At 57.7% G+C, this 22,763-nt stretch overlaps 4 non-coding genes and 2 pseudogenes across 4 annotated transcripts; all 6 read left to right on the top strand.

Moving 5' to 3' along the window:
* Positions 1-4,696: 4,696 nt before the first annotated feature.
* On the top strand, positions 4,697-4,876 carry LOC133106351 (U2 spliceosomal RNA; annotated as a pseudogene).
* Positions 4,877-5,208: 332 nt separating this feature from the next.
* Positions 5,209-5,320, top strand: LOC133106602 (U5 spliceosomal RNA). Its single transcript, XR_009704563.1, has one exon. It is a non-coding gene; the product is annotated as a U5 spliceosomal RNA (small nuclear RNA).
* A 6,249-nt stretch (positions 5,321-11,569) lies between these two features.
* LOC133106409 (U2 spliceosomal RNA) lies at positions 11,570-11,743 on the top strand (annotated as a pseudogene).
* Positions 11,744-12,075: 332 nt separating this feature from the next.
* Positions 12,076-12,187, top strand: LOC133106601 (U5 spliceosomal RNA). Its single transcript, XR_009704562.1, has one exon. It is a non-coding gene; the product is annotated as a U5 spliceosomal RNA (small nuclear RNA).
* Positions 12,188-12,619: 432 nt separating this feature from the next.
* On the top strand, positions 12,620-12,810 carry LOC133106358 (U2 spliceosomal RNA). The gene has a single exon (XR_009704476.1). It is a non-coding gene; the product is annotated as a U2 spliceosomal RNA (small nuclear RNA).
* A 332-nt stretch (positions 12,811-13,142) lies between these two features.
* On the top strand, positions 13,143-13,254 carry LOC133106599 (U5 spliceosomal RNA). The gene has a single exon (XR_009704561.1). It is a non-coding gene; the product is annotated as a U5 spliceosomal RNA (small nuclear RNA).
* The last annotated feature ends 9,509 nt before the right edge of the window (positions 13,255-22,763 follow it).

The raw sequence follows: 22,763 nt of genomic DNA, 5'->3' as shown, positions 1-22,763 counted from the left end.
AGGCTGTCGGGAGGTACCTGGAGCGGTACGCCAGGGTGGTGGCTGGACCCAGATACCGGAGGGACGCCTATGGATTCTGGAACGGCCAGAGGGTGTACGAGGTCCTGCTCCGGGAGAGTGACCATGGCTACGAGGGCTACCTCCATCCTCCAGCCCTCTGCATGGTCGAGGGAGTAAAGGGCCACGTTATGTACTCCAGGCAGCCTCCCTTCTGTCGACGGTGCATGGAGGTGGGCCATGTCGACGCGGGGTGCCGGTCGGTGGTATGTTATAACTGTAGACAGCAAGGGCACATGGCGGCGGAGTGCAAGGAGCCACGCACCTGCAACACCTGTGGCTCCAGAGACCACTTCATGAGGGCATGCCCTGAGCGCCGCCGCACCTACGCCGACGCAGCCAGGGAGAGAGCAGCGCCTACACCAGGGCCAGCGGGGGCTGAGAGGCCTACACCAGGCCCAACAAAGGCTGACGGGCCTACACCAGGCCCAAAGGAGGCGGAGAGGCCTACATCAGGCCCAGCAAGGGCTGAGAGGCCTACACCAGGCCTGGCAGGGGCAGGGAGGCCTACACCGGGCCCGGCAGAGGCTGAGGGGCTTATACCAGGCCCAAAGGAGGCAGAGAGGCCTACACTAGGCCCAGCGACGGTGGAGGGGCCTACACAAGGCCCAGCAGAGGCTGAGGGGCCTACACCAGGCCCAGTGGAGGCTGAGGGGCCTACACCAGGCCCAGCAGAGCAGAGCGAGGCAGAGAGCAGGAAGGGGGAGCAGAGAGGGCCTAGGCCGGGCTCAGCCGGGCCTAACATGGAGGAAGGCCCGATCCCGGACACCGACCTGGAGCTCGGCAGCAGGGAGGGGGGGGAGACGGTGGATGAAGGCAGCGACGACTCCGACATGGAGCTGTCCATGGAGGAGGATGCCGTCATCAGGCTGAGGGGAGAGAAGAGGAAGGAGAGGCCTGAGATGGCTGGAGCTCCACCGGGGGGGAGGCAGGCTAAGGCCAAGGCCCCTACCAAAGCCGTGGCTAGGCCCAAGGACTGGGCCGAGGAGGTGGAGAAGGAGATGGGGAGCTTGGAGGCTCCACCGCTAACGGATCCGAGGGGGGCCATGGAGAAGATTTTTGGACGGAGGTAGGCCGGAAGCCAATAAGTCTTTTAATACAGTTTTAGTAATGGAGAGGACTTTCATGTCTCTAAATGCCAGGGGCATAAAGGAACGGGACAAAAGGGTTGCACTGTTTTTATCGCTAAAAGAGGTGCCGTTTGATGTACTGTTCCTTCAAGAATGCCATTTGGGAGGGGGGAAGGATGTGGCCATGTTTAGGAAGGATTGGGGTTTAGGGCCTTCAGTTTGGTCGGTGGGCAATGTCCACGCAGACGGCTTGGGGATTTTGTTTAGGGGAAGGGGGGTAGTGGTCGAGGAGTTCCTGACCATAGTTCCAGGAAGGCTCCTGTGTGTGGATGTTTTGTGGGGGGGGGAAAAATTACGGCTCATAAATGTACATGCCCCGTGCAATATTTCAGAGCGTTTGGCTTTTTTTAAGTTGTTGCCGGTTTTGTTGGCGACGAATAGAGGTATGATTTTGGGAGGGGACTTTAATGTGGCTGTGGATGAAGGGATAGTGGGAGGAAGGAGGGATTTTTCTGTTAGTTATTTAGAAAAAGAGATTTTAGTTAGGTTTTCTTTGTTTGATTGTTTTGGGGAAAATGGCCGACAGGGGGAGGGGTTTACATGGGCGAACTCCAGGGGCTGTAGGAGGAGGCTGGATTATTTTTTTGTTTCAAAGGCGTTTAAGTTGAAAAGTTTTGTGCTGCTACCAAGCTGGGCGTCCGACCATTGTGCAATAAAGTGTGTATTAGAGGGAGGGGAGCGGAAAAGAAGCAGGATTTGGAGCTTTAATGCAGAACTCCTGGAGGATGCAGTTTTTGTAGAGCAGTTCAAGGAGTTTTATTTTGGTTGGAAGGCTTTCAAGGCCCAATTTCCATGTATCTTGGAGTGGTGGGAGGTGGTAAAACAAAGGGTAAGGGAGTTCTGTGAGGCCTATGGGATAGCGAAGAGGAGGGAAGAGAGAGAGAGAGTGTGGGCACTACGGAGCGAACTACAATACTGGGTGGGGGTGGCAAACAGGGGAGGGAGGGTGAACGCAGAGGAGGTAAAGGGCTTAAAAGAAAAGATAAAAACTCATTACATCGGGAGAGCAAGGCGTTTCGCCTTCCTGGCAAGGGTGGAGAGGAGGGAGAAGGATGAGAGGGTAACCCCTTTCTTTTTTAAAGTCGTGAGGGAACGCCAGAGCGACGGATGGATAGAGGCGATAAGGACAGGCCAGGGGGAGGTAAGGAAGCAGGAGGAAAAACTGGACGCCGCGGCGCTTTTTTACTCAGGGCTGTTTGGGAGGGAGGAGAGGGACACAGAGGAGGGGGACAGGCTGGTAGGGAAGCTCTGGAGGAAGGTAAGGGAGGGAAGACAGGAAGCTCTGGGGAAGAAGATAGGCAAGGAAGAGGTAAGGGAGGCCTTGTTCTCCCTAAAAGCGGGGAAGACGCCAGGGAGGGACGGGATCACCAGGGAGCTATATACCCACTTCTGGGGTATAATGGCGGAGGACCTGGTGGAAGTTTTCAACCGGGTGGGAGAAGTGGGGAAAATGCCCCTATCAATGAGGGAGGGGGTTATACACCTGCTGTTCAAGAAGGGTGAGAGGACAGATCTGGGGAACTGGCGGCCAGTCACACTCCTCTGCACCGACTACAAGGTGCTGGGGAAGGTGCTGGCCAACAGGGCCAAGGGGGTTCTGGGGGAAGTGCTGGGACCAGATCAAACCTGTGCGGTCCCAGGAAGGATGGGGACCCAGAATTTAATCTTGCTCAGGGATGTGCTGAGCTGGGCGAGAAGCAGGAAGGTGGGGGTAGGGGTGATCAGCCTGGACCAGCAGAAGGCGTTCGACCGGGTCGATCACGCCTTCCTGGTGCAGGTTCTGGGCAAGATGGGGTTCGGAGTGAGGTTCATTTCCTGGGTGAAGACCCTCTATAGCGGGGCCTTCAGCCGGGTGAAAGTGAACGGGGCTCTGAGCGCGGCGGTGTCGCAGGGAAGAGGGGTGAGACAGGGGTGCCCTCTGTCCCCACTACTCTATGTCTGCTTCATAGAGCCCTTGGCAGAGCTGATGAGGCAGGACAGGGCTTTTAGGGGCCTGCAGATCCCAGGCAGCGGGGGAGAGACTTTGAAGCTGCTGCAATATGCGGACGACACGACTGTGGTGGTCTCCTCGGAAAGGGACATCGAGAGGGTCATGGGCCTGGTGGGCCAGTACTGTCGGGGGTCGGGGTCCAAGGTGAACAACAGCAAGTCGGCAGTGATGGTGACCGAGGGATGGAGAGGGAGGAGGGGGGAGCAGCATGGCCTCGCAGTGTGTGAGGACGGGATGAAGGTGCTGGGGATCCGGTTCAGCAGGGAGAGGGCAGACAGGCTGAACTGGGAACAGTGCCTGGAAAAGGTAAGGAAGAGGGTGGGTTTGTGGAGGGCGAGGGCATTAACATTGACAGGTAAGGTATTAGTGGTGAAGGCGGATTTTTTGCCGCAATTGATTTATTTAGGGAGGGTTTTTCCGATGCCGGCGGTGTGCAAGGTGAAAATGAACCGGTTGATTTTTAATTTCTTGTGGGGAGGGCGGTTAGAGCCGGTAAAACGGGAGGTTTTATTTTTGCCAGTGGAGAAAGGGGGAAGAGGCCTCGTGGATGTGGGCTTAAAGCTAGAGGTGCTAGCTTTAAAGGGCATTTTTGATACCCTGGTGGCGGATGAGGGCCACAAGTGCCGGCACCTCATGAAGATGTGGGTGGGGACAGCAATGAGAGAACTGGTGGGGTGGGACAACAGGGGGCCGAGGGCGGAGGATACCCCGTGGTGTTACGCAAGGGCAGTTCTCTTTTTAAGGGCTCACAGAGAGATCATCATGGCGCAGGGGCTGCGGGACCATAGGGCCCTCTATAAAGCGATCCTGGGCAGGAGGACGAGGGAGGCAGAGAGGGAGGTGGAAAGGTGCGGAGGGCAATGGAGGTGGCTGACGGCCAGGTGGCTCCCAAACCGGGCAGGAGACCTGAATTGGTTGGGCGGTCTGGGAAGACTACCGGTGAGGGAGAGGATGCACAGGGCGGGCACTGCCAGGAGCCCTTTGTGCCCTAGGGGCTGTGGGAGGGAGGAGACGGGAGGGCACGCCCTATGGGAATGCCCTTTCGCAAGAGTGTTCTGGGGTAGGGCAAACAGGGGGGTGTTTCTCCCGGTATGGGCCACAGCAGTGGACAAGGAGGGGGTCATGAGGGCTGCCGGGGTGGGGAGCATGAAGGCGGAGGAGAGGGAGGTTTTCAGCCTCCTGGTGAGCTGGGGGAAGCTGGCCCTGTGGGACAGTAGGAACAGGAAGGTACTGAATCCCTCAGATGGCACGACGGGGGTGCAGTGTTTTAAGGGGTGGGAGAGAAGAGTGGAGGTGGAGATGAGGGTGTGCGCCCACGTAGGGGGAAAAAAAAGGGGAGAAAAGAAATGGGAAAAGGTGAGGGCCGCCTTGAGCCTCTAAGAGGCAAATGTGTAAATAGTGTAAATAAAAGTGTAAATAATGAATATATAGGAGTTGTCTGTGGAAAAGGTAAGGGGTGGGTATACAGTGGGGGTTATGTGTATGTAATGTAAATAAAATGTAAAATGTAATTTGTAAAATAAAAGTTTCTTAAACAAAAAAAAAATCTGTTCTTATCAGTTTAATATCTGATACGTCCCCTATCAGGGGACTATATATTAAACGGATTTTTGGCACAGGGAGTCGGAGAAGGAGCTTGCTCCGTCCGCTTCAAGCATCGACCCGTTATTGCAGTGCGTTCGGGAACGGTGCGCCTCTCCAAGTTTTGTGCAAAAAAAGGTTGTGTTTTGTTGCCCTGTTCTTCCCCCTTTTTGTTTGTTTGTTTGTTTGTTTATTTTGTATATATGTAAATTGTGTTGTAAATAGGGTGAATATGTGCCCTTGTTGTAAGTGTGCTTGCCTCTGTTTTTTAGCAAAATGATGTAGTTTTCTGTGCGGGACGTAACTGTTTGTTGTCATTGCGCTGTCTCGCTTTTCCCACCTTCCCTCTCGGATTGTCTGTCCGGCCGGCTGGCGGCAGTGGCAACCCCGGGTCAGTGGGAGTGGCTGGGAAGGGGGCCGGAGGCGCCTGGTGCGCTGAAAGGTCACATTTCGCTCGGGTTTCTCTTCAGCACGCACAAATCTTTCGCCTTTTACTAAAGATTTCCGTGGAGAGGAACGCACCTGAGTTTGTGCTATTTTTGGATGCTCCGTCCACGGGACGGGGCAACTTCGAACGGTTTAAGGACAGACGGCAATGTGCGACAGGTATGCGGGTTGCTTGCGAGTCGCCGATGAGCCGAGCCGACTTGCTCGTTTCTGGCTTATCGCCTGCTTGCCGCGTGCGATCGATGCCCCGCTCGCTAAATAGCTTTGGTCGCTGCCTAGAGAGCAGCTATTCAGTAAGTAACAGTGTACTCGGTATGTGTCGAGTGTTTTTGGCGGCTGTGCCTGCCAGTGGAGGACAGTGGATCTTGGTGGGAGGAGCCAGCTGAGTCCGGTCGTTACGGTAGCTCGCCGACCGGCCAGTCAGTGCGTGCGCAGGGTTCTTGGGAAGGCGGGGAGGGGGGCCGGCTCCTGGGCCAGGTGGCGTCTTCCCCCGAGCGCGGTCCGGGGCCACCGGGAGGGCGCCGTCGGCAGGGGCCAGTTTGTGGTTATCGCTTCTCGGCCTTTTGGCTAAAAGATAGAGAAGAGGATGGAGACACCAGACGGTGGATTGCCGGCCTATCGGGTGCGGCTGCAGAACACGGTTCGTGTGGAGATGGAGGAGGGAGAGAAACGCAACGGCTTTAATTTGGATTTTTTTGTTGAAAAAGTTTTGAAAGATATTTTGATGGTGGATCGGAAAACGGTGTTTTGTCTGCAGGATTTTTCCCAAAGAGGGTTTTTTGATTTAACCTTTTTTTCGGAAGCGGCATGTTTTAATTTGCATCGAAAGTTCTTGGAGTGCGAAGGAAATCCGGCGCTACAAGGCATTACGATGCACTTGCTTTACACCAAGGCCCTGAGACCTCTTACCGTCCACATGTACAACCCCTTTGTGCGGGAGGAGGACATCTTGGCTTTCCTGCGGAGGTATTGTTCGGAGGTGAAGGAGGCAGTCAAGCTGAAGGACAAGTTTGGCTTCTGGAACGGTAAGAGGCGGTTTTATGTACGTTTTAAGCAAGATCCCTCAGGTGTGGGGGGGATCGCGCATCCACCAGGGGCCTTCTCCATAGGCCCAGACAGGGGCTACCTGGTGTACCCAGGCCAGCCTTTGTACTGTAGACGGTGTGGGATGTACGGGCACGTTAAGGCGGTGTGCTCCACCGACCGATGCAGACATTGTGCATCGACAGAGCACGCGACAAAAGACTGCGTGGCCCCGAAAACATGCAGTCTTTGCGGGAGTGTGGAGCACCTTTTCCGGGCGTGCCCAGAAAGGGTGAGGTCGTTTGCGGCCTTGGTGCAGGGTGAGTTTGGGGCCTACTCTGGGCCTCCTGGAGGTCGAGCACGGCCTAGCACCAAGAAGGCCGGGCGAGAAGCAGGGGAGTCGGCTACGGAGGGAGGGCAGGCTTCGGAGCACGGGGCTGGGCCTTCCAGCACTACAAGCCCAGGCTCTGCGGCGGCCTTGGCCACTAGGCCGGTTCAGGAAGGGGTGGGGCCTGGGGGGCTGGCTCCTGTTCTGGATCCGTCCCTCCGTCCTGGGCATGGGGGCGAGGCCTCAGCCTTGGAAGAGCCACGGAGCGGCGCGGATGGGAGACCGGAGCAGGAAGCAGGTGGATCCAGGGAGGTCAGGGCGGCTGGGTCTGGGTCTGGGTCGGGTCCGGTTTCCGCTGCGCCCCCGAGCTCCGGTCCGGGTCCTGCTCCTGGGTCCGGTCCGGCTCCGGATTCCGGTTCGGGTTCCGGTCCGGGTCCGGATTCCGGTCCGGGTTCCGGTCCGGGTCCGGATTCCGGTCCGGGTTCCGGTCCGGCTAGGAGTTCCGGTTTGGGTCTGGATTCCGGTCCGGTCCGGGCTTTCGCCGCGAGGCCAAGAGATCGGGATCCTGCTCCGGCGCTGGGAGGCATGGATGGGAGGTCCAAGGGTGAGCAGATCTTCGGGCCTTCCTCGCGTCCTGGCCTGGGCTTGGGGCTGGGCGCAGTGGTGATGAAGGCGAGGGCCGTGGCGGAGGAGTCCGGGGTCCCGAGAGAGGGTTCGCCGGAGCTATTCTCCCCCCTGTCTGTGCCTCTTGGTGAGGAGGTCTTGTCCCCGGAGGCGGAGGGAGCGGCTATGTGCACCACGGCGGACCTGCAGACCCCGTTGGCGTGGGGGGACAGCCCTCCTCCAGAGGGGGAGGTGCCGGAGTGGGCGCAGGTGGCAGCGCGGAAGCGGGTTCGCTCGGGGGACACAAACGGGAGGGAAGCAAAGGCGGGACCGGGCATCCCTCTGCAGAACAGGTTCCTGGCCCTATCGGACTCGGCGGAGGGGGAGGCCCAGGAGGTGGACATTGAGGTGGACCGGGAGGAAGCACCTGGAGCCTCGGCGGCCTTAGTAGGACCGGCAGTCAGCCCGTCTTCCCAGTTTGTGGGCTGGGATGTGGCGGGAATAACAGGGGTGATGGGGATGGAGAAAGGACTCGAGGGAGGGGGGGACTCCTCCGAGAAGGAAGGAGATTGAAGGTAAGGGTGGGTAGGTTAAAAAATTTGTTTAAAATAATGGTGTTTAATGTTTTTACTTTGAATGTGCGGGGGTTGCGGAGCTCGGGGAAGAGGCAGGCACTTTTTGCCTCTTTGGCGGCAACAGGTGGAGATGTGTTTTTGTTGCAAGAGGTGCATCTTCGGGACATGGGGGACGTACTTCTCTTTACGAAGGAGTGGACGTGGGGCCCATCGGCGTGGTCGGTGGGCAGCGTTCATGCCGATGGGCTGGGGATCCTTGTAAAGGGAGTAGGGATGGAAGTCCAGGAGTCTGTGGACATTGTGGCGGGGCGGGCAATGGTTACAGACTTGGATTGCGCTTCTTGCAAATTACGGGTGGTTAATGTGTACGGGCCGACTCGGAGTGGGCGGAGGCTGGAGGTTCTCAGGGAGCTGGTGCCCAGTCTGTCCACCTCCAGACGGATCATCCTGGGGGGGGATTTTAATGTGTCGCTGGATGGGGGTGGGGCTAGCGCTGCTGGGGGGGATTATTCGGCAAGAGCGCTGGCGGAGTTGGTCAGGGATTACGGCCTGGTCGACTCATTCCGGGCGGCACATCCGGCGGCTCCAGGCTTTACCTGGCGGAATTCCAGGGGAGCTGCGAGCCGCCTGGACTACATCTTTGTGCCGAAGGAGTGGGTGGGGGTGACCGCCACGCTGCAGCCTTCATGGGCATCTGACCATGACATGCTGCAGGTGGCGGTCCCCATTCCTAACACGCAATGGGGGCCAGGCTACTGGAAGCTGAACACCTCCCTAATAAAGACTAGGGCGTTCCAGGAGGCCTTTAGGGGCTTTTATAAGGCCGTGAGGGCTCTGCGGGGCTTGTACCCCACAGCGGTAGAGTGGTGGGAGGCGGCCAAAGTGCGCTTCGGCCTTTTCTGCCGGAAGTATAGTATGGCGCAGCGGAGGAGGGAGCGGGCTGAGGTGAGGAGGTGGTTAGATCTCCTCACGTATATGCACACCCAGCTTAACAGGGGGAGGGCAGTGAGGTGGGAGGCCTATGAGGGGGCAAAGGAGAGGGTGAGGAGTCTCCTAGAGGGAAGGGCTACGGCCGCGGCCTTCCAGGGCCGGCTGAGGGAGATGGAGGAGGGGGAGAAGCCCACCGCATATTTTTTTCAGGCTGCAGAGGCTCGGAGGAGGGCCGCCGTGATCTCTGGGTTGAAAGGGGAAGCGGGGCTGGAAACGGGGGTCCCGGAGATGCTGGGGATCGCGGAGGTCTTCTTCCGAGACCTCTTCAGCAGGAGAGAGTGCGACCCGGAGGAGCAGGAGGCACTGCTGGGGTGTGTGGTGCCCCGGTTGGGGCGGGAGGAAGGGCAGGCACTGGAGGCGGAGCTCAGTCTGGAGGAGCTGACAGGGGCGCTCCGCTCCATGAGGGAAGGGAAGGCCCCGGGGCATGACGGACTCCCGTGGGATTTCTACCGGGAGTTTTGGGACATAATTGGTCCGGATCTCATGGAGGTGTTTCAGGCGCTTCTGGAGGGGGGAGCGCTGTCGGCCTCCATGAGAAAGGGAGTGGTGACGCTGCTCCACAAGGGAGGGGACAGGGCTGACCTTAAGAACTGGCGTCCAATCACCCTGCTGACGGCGGACTATAAGCTGCTGGCCAAAGCAGCTGCGGTCCGCCTGAAGCAGGTGATGGACGTCCTGGTCAGCCCTGACCAAACTTGTGGGGTACCTGGGCGGTCCTGCAGCTGGAACCTGGTTCTGCTGCGGGACACAATTGACTGGGTGCGCGATCGGGGCCTTCCTCTGGCGGTGGTCAGCATCGACCAGGAGAAGGCCTTCGATCGGGTGCAGCACGCCTTCCTGTTCCGGGTCCTGCAGCGGATGGGTTTGGGCCCTCGGTTTCTGTCTTGGCTGCGTATGCTGTACAGGGGAGTGTACAGCTGCGTAAGAGTGAATGGGTTTCTGAGCGGGGCTGTGGAGCAAGCGGGGGGGGTGCGGCAGGGGTGCCCAATCTCCCCGCTGCTCTACGTCCTGTTCATGGAGCCCTTTGCGGAGCTGGTGCGCCGGGACCCAGGGGTGGACGGGGTGAGGATCCCAGGGGCTGCAGGGGCCGAGTTGAAAATCCAGCAGTACGCGGACGACACGACAATTTTTGTGTCGTCGACTCGGTCCCTGGCAAGGGTGAGAGTCCTGGTGGACAGGTTTGCGGCAGGGACGGGCTCCAGGGTGAACCTGTCCAAGTCCTCAGTCCTGCTGTGTGGCCGGTGGAGAGAGGAGGTGAGGGACTACGGTGGCTGGGAGCGGTGCCAGGGGGGACTGAAGGTGTTGGGGGTGCGCTTCTTTCCCCAGGGCAGTGGTGAGCGGAACTGGGAAGAACGTATGGCGCTGGTGAGATCACGGCTGGGGGTGTGGGCACGCAGGCGGCTGTCACTGACTGGGAGGGTGGTAGTGGTGAGGGCTGTCCTGCTCCCACTACTCCTACACTTGGCCTACGTCTTCCCAGTTCCTGCAACGATCAAGGTGGCCCTGACCAGGGCCGTGTTCAAGTTTCTGTGGGGAGGGAGGTACGAATATGTGCGTCGCGACCTCATGTACATGCCGGTGGACAAGGGGGGTCGCGGCGTGCCGAGAATCCCCCTGAAACTTGACGCGATTTTTACATCTTTCGCGTGTAGGATGGTCCTGGGAAGGGTCCCCCACAAGTGCTACCACTTCGCCCGTCTCCACCTGGCGACCGCACTGAGGCACTGGGTGCCGCTGACCCACGTGGCTCCACGGGCAGAACAGCAGTCCCCGGCCTATCAGGCAGTGCTGCGCTTCCTTGGGCAGTGCCCGGCTCCAGTGGAGAGGGAGAGCCTTCTCCAGCACAGGCTGCTGTACAACAGCATTGCGGGCAGGCAGGTGGCAGGTCCTGAAGGGGTGCCGCTGAACCTCGAGTGGGGCAAGGTGAGCGGGGGGAGGGCACCAGGGGTGGTGCGGGACCTCCACTGGCTGTGCGCGATGGGCAGGCTGTCGGTGCGGGAGGTGCTGCATCGCCATGGGTGCAGTGCCAGCCCACTCTGTCCAAGGGGCTGTGGGCTGGTGGAGTCGGTGGCGCACGCCCTATGGGAGTGCCAGTTTGCAAGGGTGTACTGGGGGTTGGTGCAGGGCCTCCTCAGGGGGATAGGGCCGGCCTTCACCCTGAGCAGAGAGAGAGTTCTGTACAGGCGGGGGCTGGCGGCAGTGGGAGCCGTGGCTGAGGGTGTAGTGTGGGAGGTGGTAGGGTATGGCAAGTGGGTGCTGTGGGAGGACAGGATGGCAGCAGTGGGGATGAGGCTGAGGGTCCTGACTCCCAGCCAGCTCTTCCATAGGTTCTCTGGGAGGGTAGCGGAGAGAATAAGGGGGGATGGGGTGGTGCACGGGTGGGAATGGGTGCGGAAGTACTGGGGAGGCCTGGAAAGGCTCTTCCTCTGGGAGGGGGGTCCTGGGAATATGTAAGCATGTAAATAGAATGTATGTGATTGGGGTGGTTGGGTTCGGGGTTTGTGGGGTGGGGTGGGGTGGGGTGGGGAGGGGGGAGGGGGGAGGGTGGAGGGTGGGGTTCTTCTTGTTGTTTTTGTATTTGTATTGTTTTTGTTGTTGGAGTTGTTTGTTTGGGGTTTTGTAATTAGGGTAAGTGGGGGGTGGGAGGGGGTGGGGTGGGGGGTTGTATGGTTGTTTCGGTTCTGTTTTTGTTTGGTTTGAAATGTGTTGATACAGTGGGAATGTGTTGGGACTTTGGGACTTCAGGGGAGGGTGGGGTTTTGAGTTTACAGTTGTTAAGAGGATGTGGTTTGGAATTTGTTTGTTTATTGTTTGTATGAAAATGTAATGAGGTTGGTGTGGACCAATAAATTAATTTAAATACAAATCTGTTCTTATCAGTTTAATATCTGATACGTCCCCTATCAGGGGACTATATATTAAACGGATTTTTGGCACAGGGAGTCGGAGAAGGAGCTTGCTCCGTCCGCTTCAAGCATCGACCCGTTATTGCAGTGCGTTCGGGAACGGTGCGCCTCTCCAAGTTTTGTGCAAAAAAAGGTTGTGTTTTGTTGCCCTGTTCTTCCCCCTTTTTGTTTGTTTGTTTGTTTGTTTATTTTGTATATATGTAAATTGTGTTGTAAATAGGGTGAATATGTGCCCTTGTTGTAAGTGTGCTTGCCTCTGTTTTTTAGCAAAATGATGTAGTTTTCTGTGCGGGACGTAACTGTTTGTTGTCATTGCGCTGTCTCGCTTTTCCCACCTTCCCTCTCGGATTGTCTGTCCGGCCGGCTGGCGGCAGTGGCAACCCCGGGTCAGTGGGAGTGGCTGGGAAGGGGGCCGGAGGCGCCTGGTGCGCTGAAAGGTCACATTTCGCTCGGGTTTCTCTTCAGCACGCACAAATCTTTCGCCTTTTACTAAAGATTTCCGTGGAGAGGAACGCACCTGAGTTTGTGCTATTTTTGGATGCTCCGTCCACGGGACGGGGCAACTTCGAACGGTTTAAGGACAGACGGCAATGTGCGACAGGTATGCGGGTTGCTTGCGAGTCGCCGATGAGCCGAGCCGACTTGCTCGTTTCTGGCTTATCGCCTGCTTGCCGCGTGCGATCGATGCCCCGCTCGCTAAATAGCTTTGGTCGCTGCCTAGAGAGCAGCTATTCAGTAAGTAACAGTGTACTCGGTATGTGTCGAGTGTTTTTGGCGGCTGTGCCTGCCAGTGGAGGACAGTGGATCTTGGTGGGAGGAGCCAGCTGAGTCCGGTCGTTACGGTAGCTCGCCGACCGGCCAGTCAGTGCGTGCGCAGGGTTCTTGGGAAGGCGGGGAGGGGGGCCGGCTCCTGGGCCAGGTGGCGTCTTCCCCCGAGCGCGGTCCGGGGCCACCGGGAGGGCGCCGTCGGCAGGGGCCAGTTTGTGGTTATCGCTTCTCGGCCTTTTGGCTAAGATCAAGTGTAGTATCTGTTCTTATCAGTTTAATATCTGATACGTCCCCTATCAGGGGACTATATATTAAACGGATTTTTGGCACAGGGAGTCGGAGAAGGAGCTTGCTCCGTCCGCTTCAAGCATCGACCCGTTATTGCAGTGCGTTCGGGAACGGTGCGCCTCTCCAAGTTTTGTGCAAAAAAAGGTTGTGTTTTGTTGCCCTGTTCTTCCCCCTTTTTGTTTGTTTGTTTGTTTGTTTATTTTGTATATATGTAAATTGTGTTGTAAATAGGGTGAATATGTGCCCTTGTTGTAAGTGTGCTTGCCTCTGTTTTTTAGCAAAATGATGTAGTTTTCTGTGCGGGACGTAACTGTTTGTTGTCATTGCGCTGTCTCGCTTTTCCCACCTTCCCTCTCGGATTGTCTGTCCGGCCGGCTGGCGGCAGTGGCAACCCCGGGTCAGTGGGAGTGGCTGGGAAGGGGGCCGGAGGCGCCTGGTGCGCTGAAAGGTCACATTTCGCTCGGGTTTCTCTTCAGCACGCACAAATCTTTCGCCTTTTACTAAAGATTTCCGTGGAGAGGAACGCACCTGAGTTTGTGCTATTTTTGGATGCTCCGTCCACGGGACGGGGCAACTTCGAACGGTTTAAGGACAGACGGCAATGTGCGACAGGTATGCGGGTTGCTTGCGAGTCGCCGATGAGCCGAGCCGACTTGCTCGTTTCTGGCTTATCGCCTGCTTGCCGCGTGCGATCGATGCCCCGCTCGCTAAATAGCTTTGGTCGCTGCCTAGAGAGCAGCTATTCAGTAAGTAACAGTGTACTCGGTATGTGTCGAGTGTTTTTGGCGGCTGTGCCTGCCAGTGGAGGACAGTGGATCTTGGTGGGAGGAGCCAGCTGAGTCCGGTCGTTACGGTAGCTCGCCGACCGGCCAGTCAGTGCGTGCGCAGGGTTCTTGGGAAGGCGGGGAGGGGGGCCGGCTCCTGGGCCAGGTGGCGTCTTCCCCCGAGCGCGGTCCGGGGCCACCGGGAGGGCGCCGTCGGCAGGGGCCAGTTCGCTCGGGTTTCTCTTCAGCACGAATTAACCTGTTGCCTACCACTGGCTTGCTAGTGGTAGACAAGGGGTTTTCGGCTGTTCTCGAGAGGCTTCTCAGAGCTTGTGTCCCTTCTTTCTCTCCTTTTTCCTCCCTTTCTTGGCTCCTTCGCCCCTCTCTTTTTTCCACCTGGTTTTTCCTCCTAACCTGACGGACTGCGAGTTCCGTTCCCAGTACGTGGCTTGACCGCGGCTGGTGCGGGCTCGCAGTTCACGGACCACCCCCGGAACAGCTGTACCTGGAGCGAGGAGAGAGTACCAGTGGCTTGACCGCGGCCCTCTCTGACCTCCAGGTACCCCAGGGCCTGTTGGGAGGAACCAACCAGGTGGCTGGAGAGAAGGAGCGAGGGAGCTGATCCAGGAACTGCGGAGGGAGCTGCCGTTGCCAGAGCCTGCCACCAGAGGGAGCCGGACCCGGAGGAGCCTCGAGGATCCAGAGAGCCAGCCAGGAAGCCCGGGACTCCACCATCCTTTCCTGGACTGAGGCGGCGACGAGGATCCTCGAGAGCCAGCCAGCGGAGGCAGAGACTCGCCTGGAGGCCACCCTGCCAGAAGACTCCCGCCATCCGGAGGACGAGCTCCACTGCTGCAGAACGCTTTTCTGCCGGAAGCCAGAGGCGAGTACAAGAGCTGCCCGGAGAGAACGCCCGGAAGGGCTGCTCTCCGGGCCTGTACCAGCCTTGCTGGGCCTTCGCCGGTTGCTCTCTCTGCCTCTGGTTTTTCAGGCCCTGCAGCAGATCCAGCGGAACCCCTCCGGAGGACGAGGCGTGCGGAGCAGGCAGAAAGGGGGATCCGTGGACCTCCCCCCAGAAGACGGCGGCGCCCTTTGGATCCGGACCTGCTTGCTGTGTACCGGACCAACGCTTGGCGCCCCCCCACCGGAAGGGAGGTTCACTAGCGGCAGGGGAGCTGAACCATCGGCCCCCCTTGCATGTTCGGTCCCCCTGGGACAGGCCATCAACCTCAGGCGATTCTCGTTTCTCTGCCCACAGCTGGACTCCGGCCCCCAGCAGGAATGGCGACGGCGGCTCAGCCAGGTGTGCGGCGCCACAATGCCGTCCGGCTAACCCTCCTGAACAGCGGAGAGGGGGGCAGCAGCGACAGGGTAGGCCCCCTGGTGGAGCAAGGGGTGAATGGCGCAGCTGTGGAGGGCGCCACCGAGCCAGCGTCCACTAGGGGGGGAACCAATGCTGCTGCCCCAACAGCCAACAGCCAGAGGAGAGTGACAGGTATGACCCGCCTGGAGTTTAGCCGGGCAGTGCTTCAGCGAGCCATGGGCTTCGTGCCAGGCGACCTGAACTGCCTGGTGAAGGTTCCAGGTAATGCTGATATTTTTGAAATTAGCTTTAAAAACGCTAATGTCCTGGAGAGGTTCTGGAACCTCTATAGAGAGGGGAAGGACAGGTCTCCCCTTAACAACTTTCAAGTTGAGCCCCTGTCCGACACGGAAAGCAAAGTGGTCACTGTGCAGTTTTTTAATGAAACTGTACAGGACCACGATGTGAGTACGTGGTTGGGCAGGTATGGCCAAGTTAAATCTGAAGCCAGGAGGGTCCTGGATGAGGATGGAGTCTGGACCGGGGCCAGGAAATGGCTGGTCCAGCTCAAGCCTGACCCCTCTGCAGTGGGGGGGGTATGTCACATCCCCAGCACCATCACGCTGGGGAGACACCGGGGCGTGGTGTTTTATTACGGCATGCCCAAGCTGTGCAGGAACTGCGGCGAGTTAGGTCACTTGGCCGCAGCCTGCACAGTGGTCAAGTGCAAGTCGTGTGGCGGCGAGCACGAGACCAGGGCGTGCCGTGACCCGAGGCCCTGTAATCTTTGCGGGGTGAGGGGGCATCTCTTCCGGGATTGCCCCCTCTCGTACGCGAACAGGGCCCGGAGCACCGCGCCCCCACCACCGTCAATGACTGCCCCCCCTCCCCCACCCCACCCTACCCCCACACCACGCACTAGAGCACCCACCCCCCCTTTGCCCCAGCCTGACAGCCTAACCCCCACAACACAAACACTACCAATCCTTCCCTGCAGCACAACACCGGCAACCCCCACCTCAACAGCACCCCCTGTTACCCAACCCACTGTCACCACAGTTAAAGAGGAGCCTGACTCTGACACCCCCATTGTGGTGGAGGGGTCAGACTCCTCATCTGCAGAATCGGACACAAATTCCATCACTCCGTGGCAAAAACCTAAACGAAAAGGGAAAAGAATTCGATCACCCACAACAGCCAAACCGCAAAATACACCCAGCCAGCCTCCAAACCCAGCAATAACACGCCAACCGATCAACGCCAAAAGACAAACAGTACAATCTAATAAAAAACCGGTACACAGTCCCAAATCTTTCGCCAGGCCTAATACTCTTCCCAAACCTCCCACCCATCCACCAAAATCAGTACATCACAAGGAAAACCTACAAAACATCGGCACACTTCACCCCCATTCCATCAGGGACCAGCCAGCCCCCGGTCCGGACTCTCAAAGGGAGGCGACAACATCCCCCTCCTCCCAGGCCCTCCTAGGCCCTGGGGGGAGGCCTGGGGCAAAAACAACCACCCCCACCTCTCCAGGACGGAACCTCCCAGGCAGTCAGGAGGGGAGACCCATGGGAGAACATGGTCAGGGGGTGAGTAGGCGCCACAATAACCCGGATACAATTTTCAATACAATTAATCAAATCTGTCAGAATATGGCTAACAGCCATACTGGATCACCAGACACACAAAAACAATAAATATTATGGCACACAACTTTACACTCACCACACTTAACACCCGAAGTATCAGACACCCCGACAAACGCACCACCGTTTTCTCCATTCTATCACAGATCCCCTCAGACGTCGTCCTACTCCAGGAATGTGGTATTCCGTTTCGGGAGTGGGATGGCGTTCTGGGGGAGGAATGGAGAATGGGAGACTCTCTCTGGTCTGGCTCAAACATCGCCAGAGCTGATGGGGTCGGCACGTTGATGAAAAATCCCTATGCTAAAATAACAGCACACAGCATTGTGGAGAGTGGGCGAATCCTCGTCACCGATCTCGAGGTCGGGGGTTCCCCACTCAGGGTCATCAACGTGTACGGTCCCACCAGCGTGGCCGAGAGAGTCTCCCTATTCACTAAACTACCACCACTGTTACACTGCACGATGCCCGTCGTCGTAGGGGGAGATTTCAACTGTGTTTTAAGAGATGAGGACCGCAGCAAACCAAGGCCGGATCGCTCCGGCACCCTGCTGCGGTCCCTCATCGAGGATTTCTCCCTCTGCGACGCCGGGGGCGCCTCTCCTCCCCAACACACTTTTGTGAGTTCCTCTGGCTCCTCCTCATCCAGAATTGACATGTTTCTGCTCTCCCCAGGCCTGAGGGTGCACAGCTATTCCACCAAGGCGGTGCACTTCTCGGACCACCACATGGTAACCGTGTCCCTGGTCTGGGAGAAACCTATAACCGTGGGTAAGGGGCTCTGGCGGATGAATATCAGCCATCTCCAAGACCCCCAGGTGCGTCTCTCCTTCTCGAGAAGATACCTGGAGTGGGTGAGTCTGAAACATCTCTTTGACTCCCCGGTGGAGTGGTGGGAGATGGTGAAGGAGCGAGTGCGGGGCTACTTCCGGGCAGTCGGACGGAGGAAGGCGAAGGAAGGGAGGGCAGTTTTTGAACGCCACAATGCTGCCCTCCAAAGACTAAGCCTCCTCCAGTCCCGAGGCCTGGATGTCAGCAGCGAAATTGCACAAGCTCGGCAGAGCCTCACCACCCTCTACCGGGAAGAGCGGAAGAAACAGACCTTCCGCTCCAAACTCCAGGGCCTCCAGGAGGATGAGAAGTGCACGCGGTTCTTCTTCCGCAGGGCACGAACCAAGACGAATAACATCTTGTCTCTCTATAACAGCAGAGGTGTGGTGGTGTCTGAAGAGGCGGAGGCCCGGGAGGTGGCCAGGGAGTTCTACGAGGGCCTTTACAGCGAGAGGCCCTCAGACGGGGCTCTCATGGACACCTTCCTGGGCTGCCTGGACAGACGCCTGGGAGATGAGCAGATGGAGGCGGAGTTGAGCACTGAGGAGCTCACCAGGGCCGTGCACTCCCTGAATACACACAAAGCTCCGGGCCCTGACGGAATCCCAGCTGAGTTTTACCAGGCTCACTGGGATCTCCTGAAGGGGGACGTGGCGGAAGTGTTCAGGGCTGCGTACAGGGAGGGGCGGTTAGGCGCCTCACTGAGACAGAGCTCAGTAGCTCTTGTCCCAAAGAAGGGGGACCTGAAGGACCTCCGCAACTGGCGGCCGATCAACCTCCTCTCAGTCGATTATAAGATCATGGCGAAGGCGCTGATGGGGAGGTTCCAAGGCCTGATAACATCGGTGATCGGACCGGACCAGACCTGCAGCGTGCAGGGGAGGTCCATAAATGACAACCTGCTCCTCGCGAGGGATCTAATCATCCACTCCGGGGAGCGGAGGTCCCCCTTGTGCCTTCTCAGTCTCGATCAAGAGAAGGCATTTGACCGGGTGAGTCACGTGTGCTTGGAGAGAGTGCTGGAGAAAATGAACATTCCTGGCCCCCTCCTGCGCTGGACAAAGATCTGTCTGACAGACATAACGGGCAGAGTGGTTGTCAATCGACAGCCCTCTGCCCCGTTCGATGTCAGGTCTGGCGTCAGGCAGGGGTGCCCTCTAGCATCTCTCCTGTACGTCATCTACCTGGAACCGTTCCTCCAGGCCATTAGGGCCAATCCAGGGGTGGTGGGCTATCCACTCCCTGGAGCGGGGGGGGAACGGCTAAAGGTGATGGCGTACATGGACGACATTGCCATCGTCGCCACAGACAGTCGTTCTATCGCTTGTGCCACCAAGGTGTTGGACGACTTCTGTGTGGCCACTGGCGCCCTGGTCAACAGGGACAAGAGTGAACTGTTTCTGTCTCCACATTGGAGTGAGGAGCTGACCGTTTCCTTCCCTGGGCGTAGGAATACCATCAAGCTCCTGGGGGTGACCTTCCAGGCTGACGGAGGAGGGAGAACCAGCTGGGAGGAAGCCCTCCGCCACGTCCAAAATAAAATCAGGAGCTGGAGTGCACGGCCCTTGACCATGGCGGGTAAGATCCTCGTCCTGAAGGCAATTGTCCTACCCATTCTGCTCTATGTGGGGAGGGTGTTTCCCCCAGACAAAGCCACCGGGAAGCTAATTACCCGGATGGCTTTCCGCTTTGTCTGGGGGAGCACCATGGAAAAACTTAAACGCGTCACCCTCCTCAAAGAGGAGCGGAATGGGGGGCGGGGGGTCCCAGACATTGTGAACATCATCATGGTGCAGGGTCTGGCCACCCTTGTCCAGAATGCAGGGAAGGTGGGTAAGGCCTCTGGTACCTTTGCCAGGTACTATGCCACCCCCTTCCTCAGAGCAATGGGCTTGGGTGTGCTGGACCTCACCATACCCTATAGCTGGGACCCCCCCTATGTTTATCGAGCCCTGAAGGACTTTGCCTACAGGACGGGTCTGCCCAGGGCTGGCCTAACCTCGTGGAGCTATAAAATGATTATGGCTCATTTAAGATCTGGAGAAATTGTAACGCTCCCGAGGGGGGGGCCAGACCTGGACCCGCAAGTCATCTGGGCAAATGTAACACACAAATGTCTTACAAACAAACAAAAAGACATTGCCTGGATGACAGCCCATAGGTGTCTCCCCACACGAACGTTTATGTACCGCCGGCACTTAGCCCTGACCGAGCGCTGCCCCCACGGATGCACTGACTCAGAACACATCCACCATCTGTTCTGGGAGTGCTCCGTGGCCAGGCGGGTCTGGGGCCTTGTTTGTTCCTCTGTCTCCCTAAGCAGGTTCCTGCCGAGGTCCTCCCTGATGGCTGAGGGCATCCTCTACGGTCCGCCGGGGGGATGCAAGTCCACCGTGCTCCAGCGTCAGTGGAGGATCATCAATACCGTGAAGCAGGTCCTGTGGGAGACGAGGAACATCAAGGTCTACCAGAAAACAGCTGTAGACCTGGTCACTCTCCGGAGGAGGATTCAAAACCTCCTCCAGGACGGCATTCTGGTGGACATGCACACAAACAAGAACCTGGCGAGAGAGAAGTGGGGGGTGGACCACTGGAAAGAATTCATCATCTAGCCCACCCCCCCCCCAAGGGACACAGAAGCCTCTCGGGACAGCAAACCTGAGCGAAATGGACTTTCCTTTTTCTTGGTGTTTTAATTCACCTTTGTTCTCTTTGAATTACATATTGATTTTGTGTTTTGTGACTATTTTGTTTTTGAATCACTTTTTCTTAAAATTTGTTTTTCATTCATTTTGATGTCTTTGTTCCCTTTGGTTTAAGTGTTTGTTCTAAATGATTTGTTTTGTGTTATTGAGTGTGTTTTAAAAAAAGAAAAAAGATTTTAAATTGTTCAGAGAAATTATAAAAACCAATAAAACAACCTTTTACTAAAGATTTCCGTGGAGAGGAACGCACCTGAGTTTGTGCTATTTTTGGATGCTCCGTCCACGGGACGGGGCAACTTCGAACGGTTTAAGGACAGACGGCAATGTGCGACAGGTATGCGGGTTGCTTGCGAGTCGCCGATGAGCCGAGCCGACTTGCTCGTTTCTGGCTTATCGCCTGCTTGCCGCGTGCGATCGATGCCCCGCTCGCTAAATAGCTTTGGTCGCTGCCTAGAGAGCAGCTATTCAGTAAGTAACAGTGTACTCGGTATGTGTCGAGTGTTTTTGGCGGCTGTGCCTGCCAGTGGAGGACAGTGGATCTTGGTGGGAGGAGCCAGCTGAGTCCGGTCGTTACGGTAGCTCGCCGACCGGCCAGTCAGTGCGTGCGCAGGGTTCTTGGGAAGGCGGGGAGGGGGGCCGGCTCCTGGGCCAGGTGGCGTCTTCCCCCGAGCGCGGTCCGGGGCCACCGGGAGGGCGCCGTCGGCAGGGGCCAGTTTGTGGTTATCGCTTCTCGGCCTTTTGGCTAAGATCAAGTGGTTTGTGGTAGGGAGAAGCGAACACAGTAAATATGGCAACAAACAACTGGAGAGCTGTAAGGAATACGGTGAGGGTGAAGTGGGCAGGAGTCCCAGGGAGCATGCCACAGAGGGAGGAGTTTGTGAAGGCTTTTGTGGTGGAGAAGTTCTTGCTGACGGAGAAGGAAATCTTGGGCATTCAACGGAACGGAAGGGAGGAATTCGTGGACATCGCCTTTAGGGGACCGGATGCGTTCAAAGCCTTTATGGAGCGGAGTAAGATGGAAGACCTGGGGCCGTTCCGACTCGAGTCCATGGAGAGGAGGAACCACAGGGTGGTAGTGATCAATTTATTTGATATGAACGTGCCGGACGAGGCTGTCGGGAGGTACCTGGAGCGGTACGCCAGGGTGGTGGCTGGACCCAGATACCGGAGGGACGCCTATGGATTCTGGAACGGCCAGAGGGTGTACGAGGTCCTGCTCCGGGAGAGTGACCATGGCTACGAGGGCTACCTCCATCCTCCAGCCCTCTGCATGGTCGAGGGAGTAAAGGGCCACGTTATGTACTCCAGGCAGCCTCCCTTCTGTCGACGGTGCATGGAGGTGGGCCATGTCGACGCGGGGTGCCGGTCGGTGGTATGTTATAACTGTAGACAGCAAGGGCACATGGCGGCGGAGTGCAAGGAGCCACGCACCTGCAACACCTGCGGCTCCAGAGACCACTTCATGAGGGCATGCCCTGAGCGCCGCCGCACCTACGCCGACGCAGCCAGGGAGAGAGCAGCGCCTACACCAGGGCCAGCGGGGGCTGAGAGGCCTACACCAGGCCCAACAAAGGCTGACGGGCCTACACCAGGCCCAAAGGAGGCGGAGAGGCCTACATCAGGCCCAGCAAGGGCTGAGAGGCCTACACCAGGCCTGGCAGGGGCAGGGAGGCCTACACCGGGCCCGGCAGAGGCTGAGGGGCTTATACCAGGCCCAAAGGAGGCAGAGAGGCCTACACTAGGCCCAGCGACGGTGGAGGGGCCTACACAAGGCCCAGCAGAGGCTGAGGGGCCTACACCAGGCCCAGTGGAGGCTGAGGGGCCTACACCAGGCCCAGCAGAGCAGAGCGAGGCAGAGAGCAGGAAGGGGGAGCAGAGAGGGCCTAGGCCGGGCTCAGCCGGGCCTAACATGGAGGAAGGCCCGATCCCGGACACCGACCTGGAGCTCGGCAGCAGGGAGGGGGGGGAGACGGTGGATGAAGGCAGCGACGACTCCGACATGGAGCTGTCCATGGAGGAGGATGCCGTCATCAGGCTGAGGGGAGAGAAGAGGAAGGAGAGGCCTGAGATGGCTGGAGCTCCACCGGGGGGGAGGCAGGCTAAGGCCAAGGCCCCTACCAAAGCCGTGGCTAGGCCCAAGGACTGGGCCGAGGAGGTGGAGAAGGAGATGGGGAGCTTGGAGGCTCCACCGCTAACGGATCCGAGGGGGGCCATGGAGAAGATTTTTGGACGGAGGTAGGCCGGAAGCCAATAAGTCTTTTAATACAGTTTTAGTAATGGAGAGGACTTTCATGTCTCTAAATGCCAGGGGCATAAAGGAACGGGACAAAAGGGTTGCACTGTTTTTATCGCTAAAAGAGGTGCCGTTTGATGTACTGTTCCTTCAAGAATGCCATTTGGGAGGGGGGAAGGATGTGGCCATGTTTAGGAAGGATTGGGGTTTAGGGCCTTCAGTTTGGTCGGTGGGCAATGTCCACGCAGACGGCTTGGGGATTTTGTTTAGGGGAAGGGGGGTAGTGGTCGAGGAGTTCCTGACCATAGTTCCAGGAAGGCTCCTGTGTGTGGATGTTTTGTGGGGGGGGGAAAAATTACGGCTCATAAATGTACATGCCCCGTGCAATATTTCAGAGCGTTTGGCTTTTTTTAAGTTGTTGCCGGTTTTGTTGGCGACGAATAGAGGTATGATTTTGGGAGGGGACTTTAATGTGGCTGTGGATGAAGGGATAGTGGGAGGAAGGAGGGATTTTTCTGTTAGTTATTTAGAAAAAGAGATTTTAGTTAGGTTTTCTTTGTTTGATTGTTTTGGGGAAAATGGCCGACAG

The sequence above is a fragment of the Conger conger genome, chromosome 12, assembly GCF_963514075.1.
Source record: "Conger conger chromosome 12, fConCon1.1, whole genome shotgun sequence".
NCBI lineage: Eukaryota > Metazoa > Chordata > Actinopteri > Anguilliformes > Congridae > Conger > Conger conger.
The sequence above is the reverse complement of the archived record's forward strand: the minus strand, read 5'-3'. Positions and strand labels throughout refer to the sequence as shown.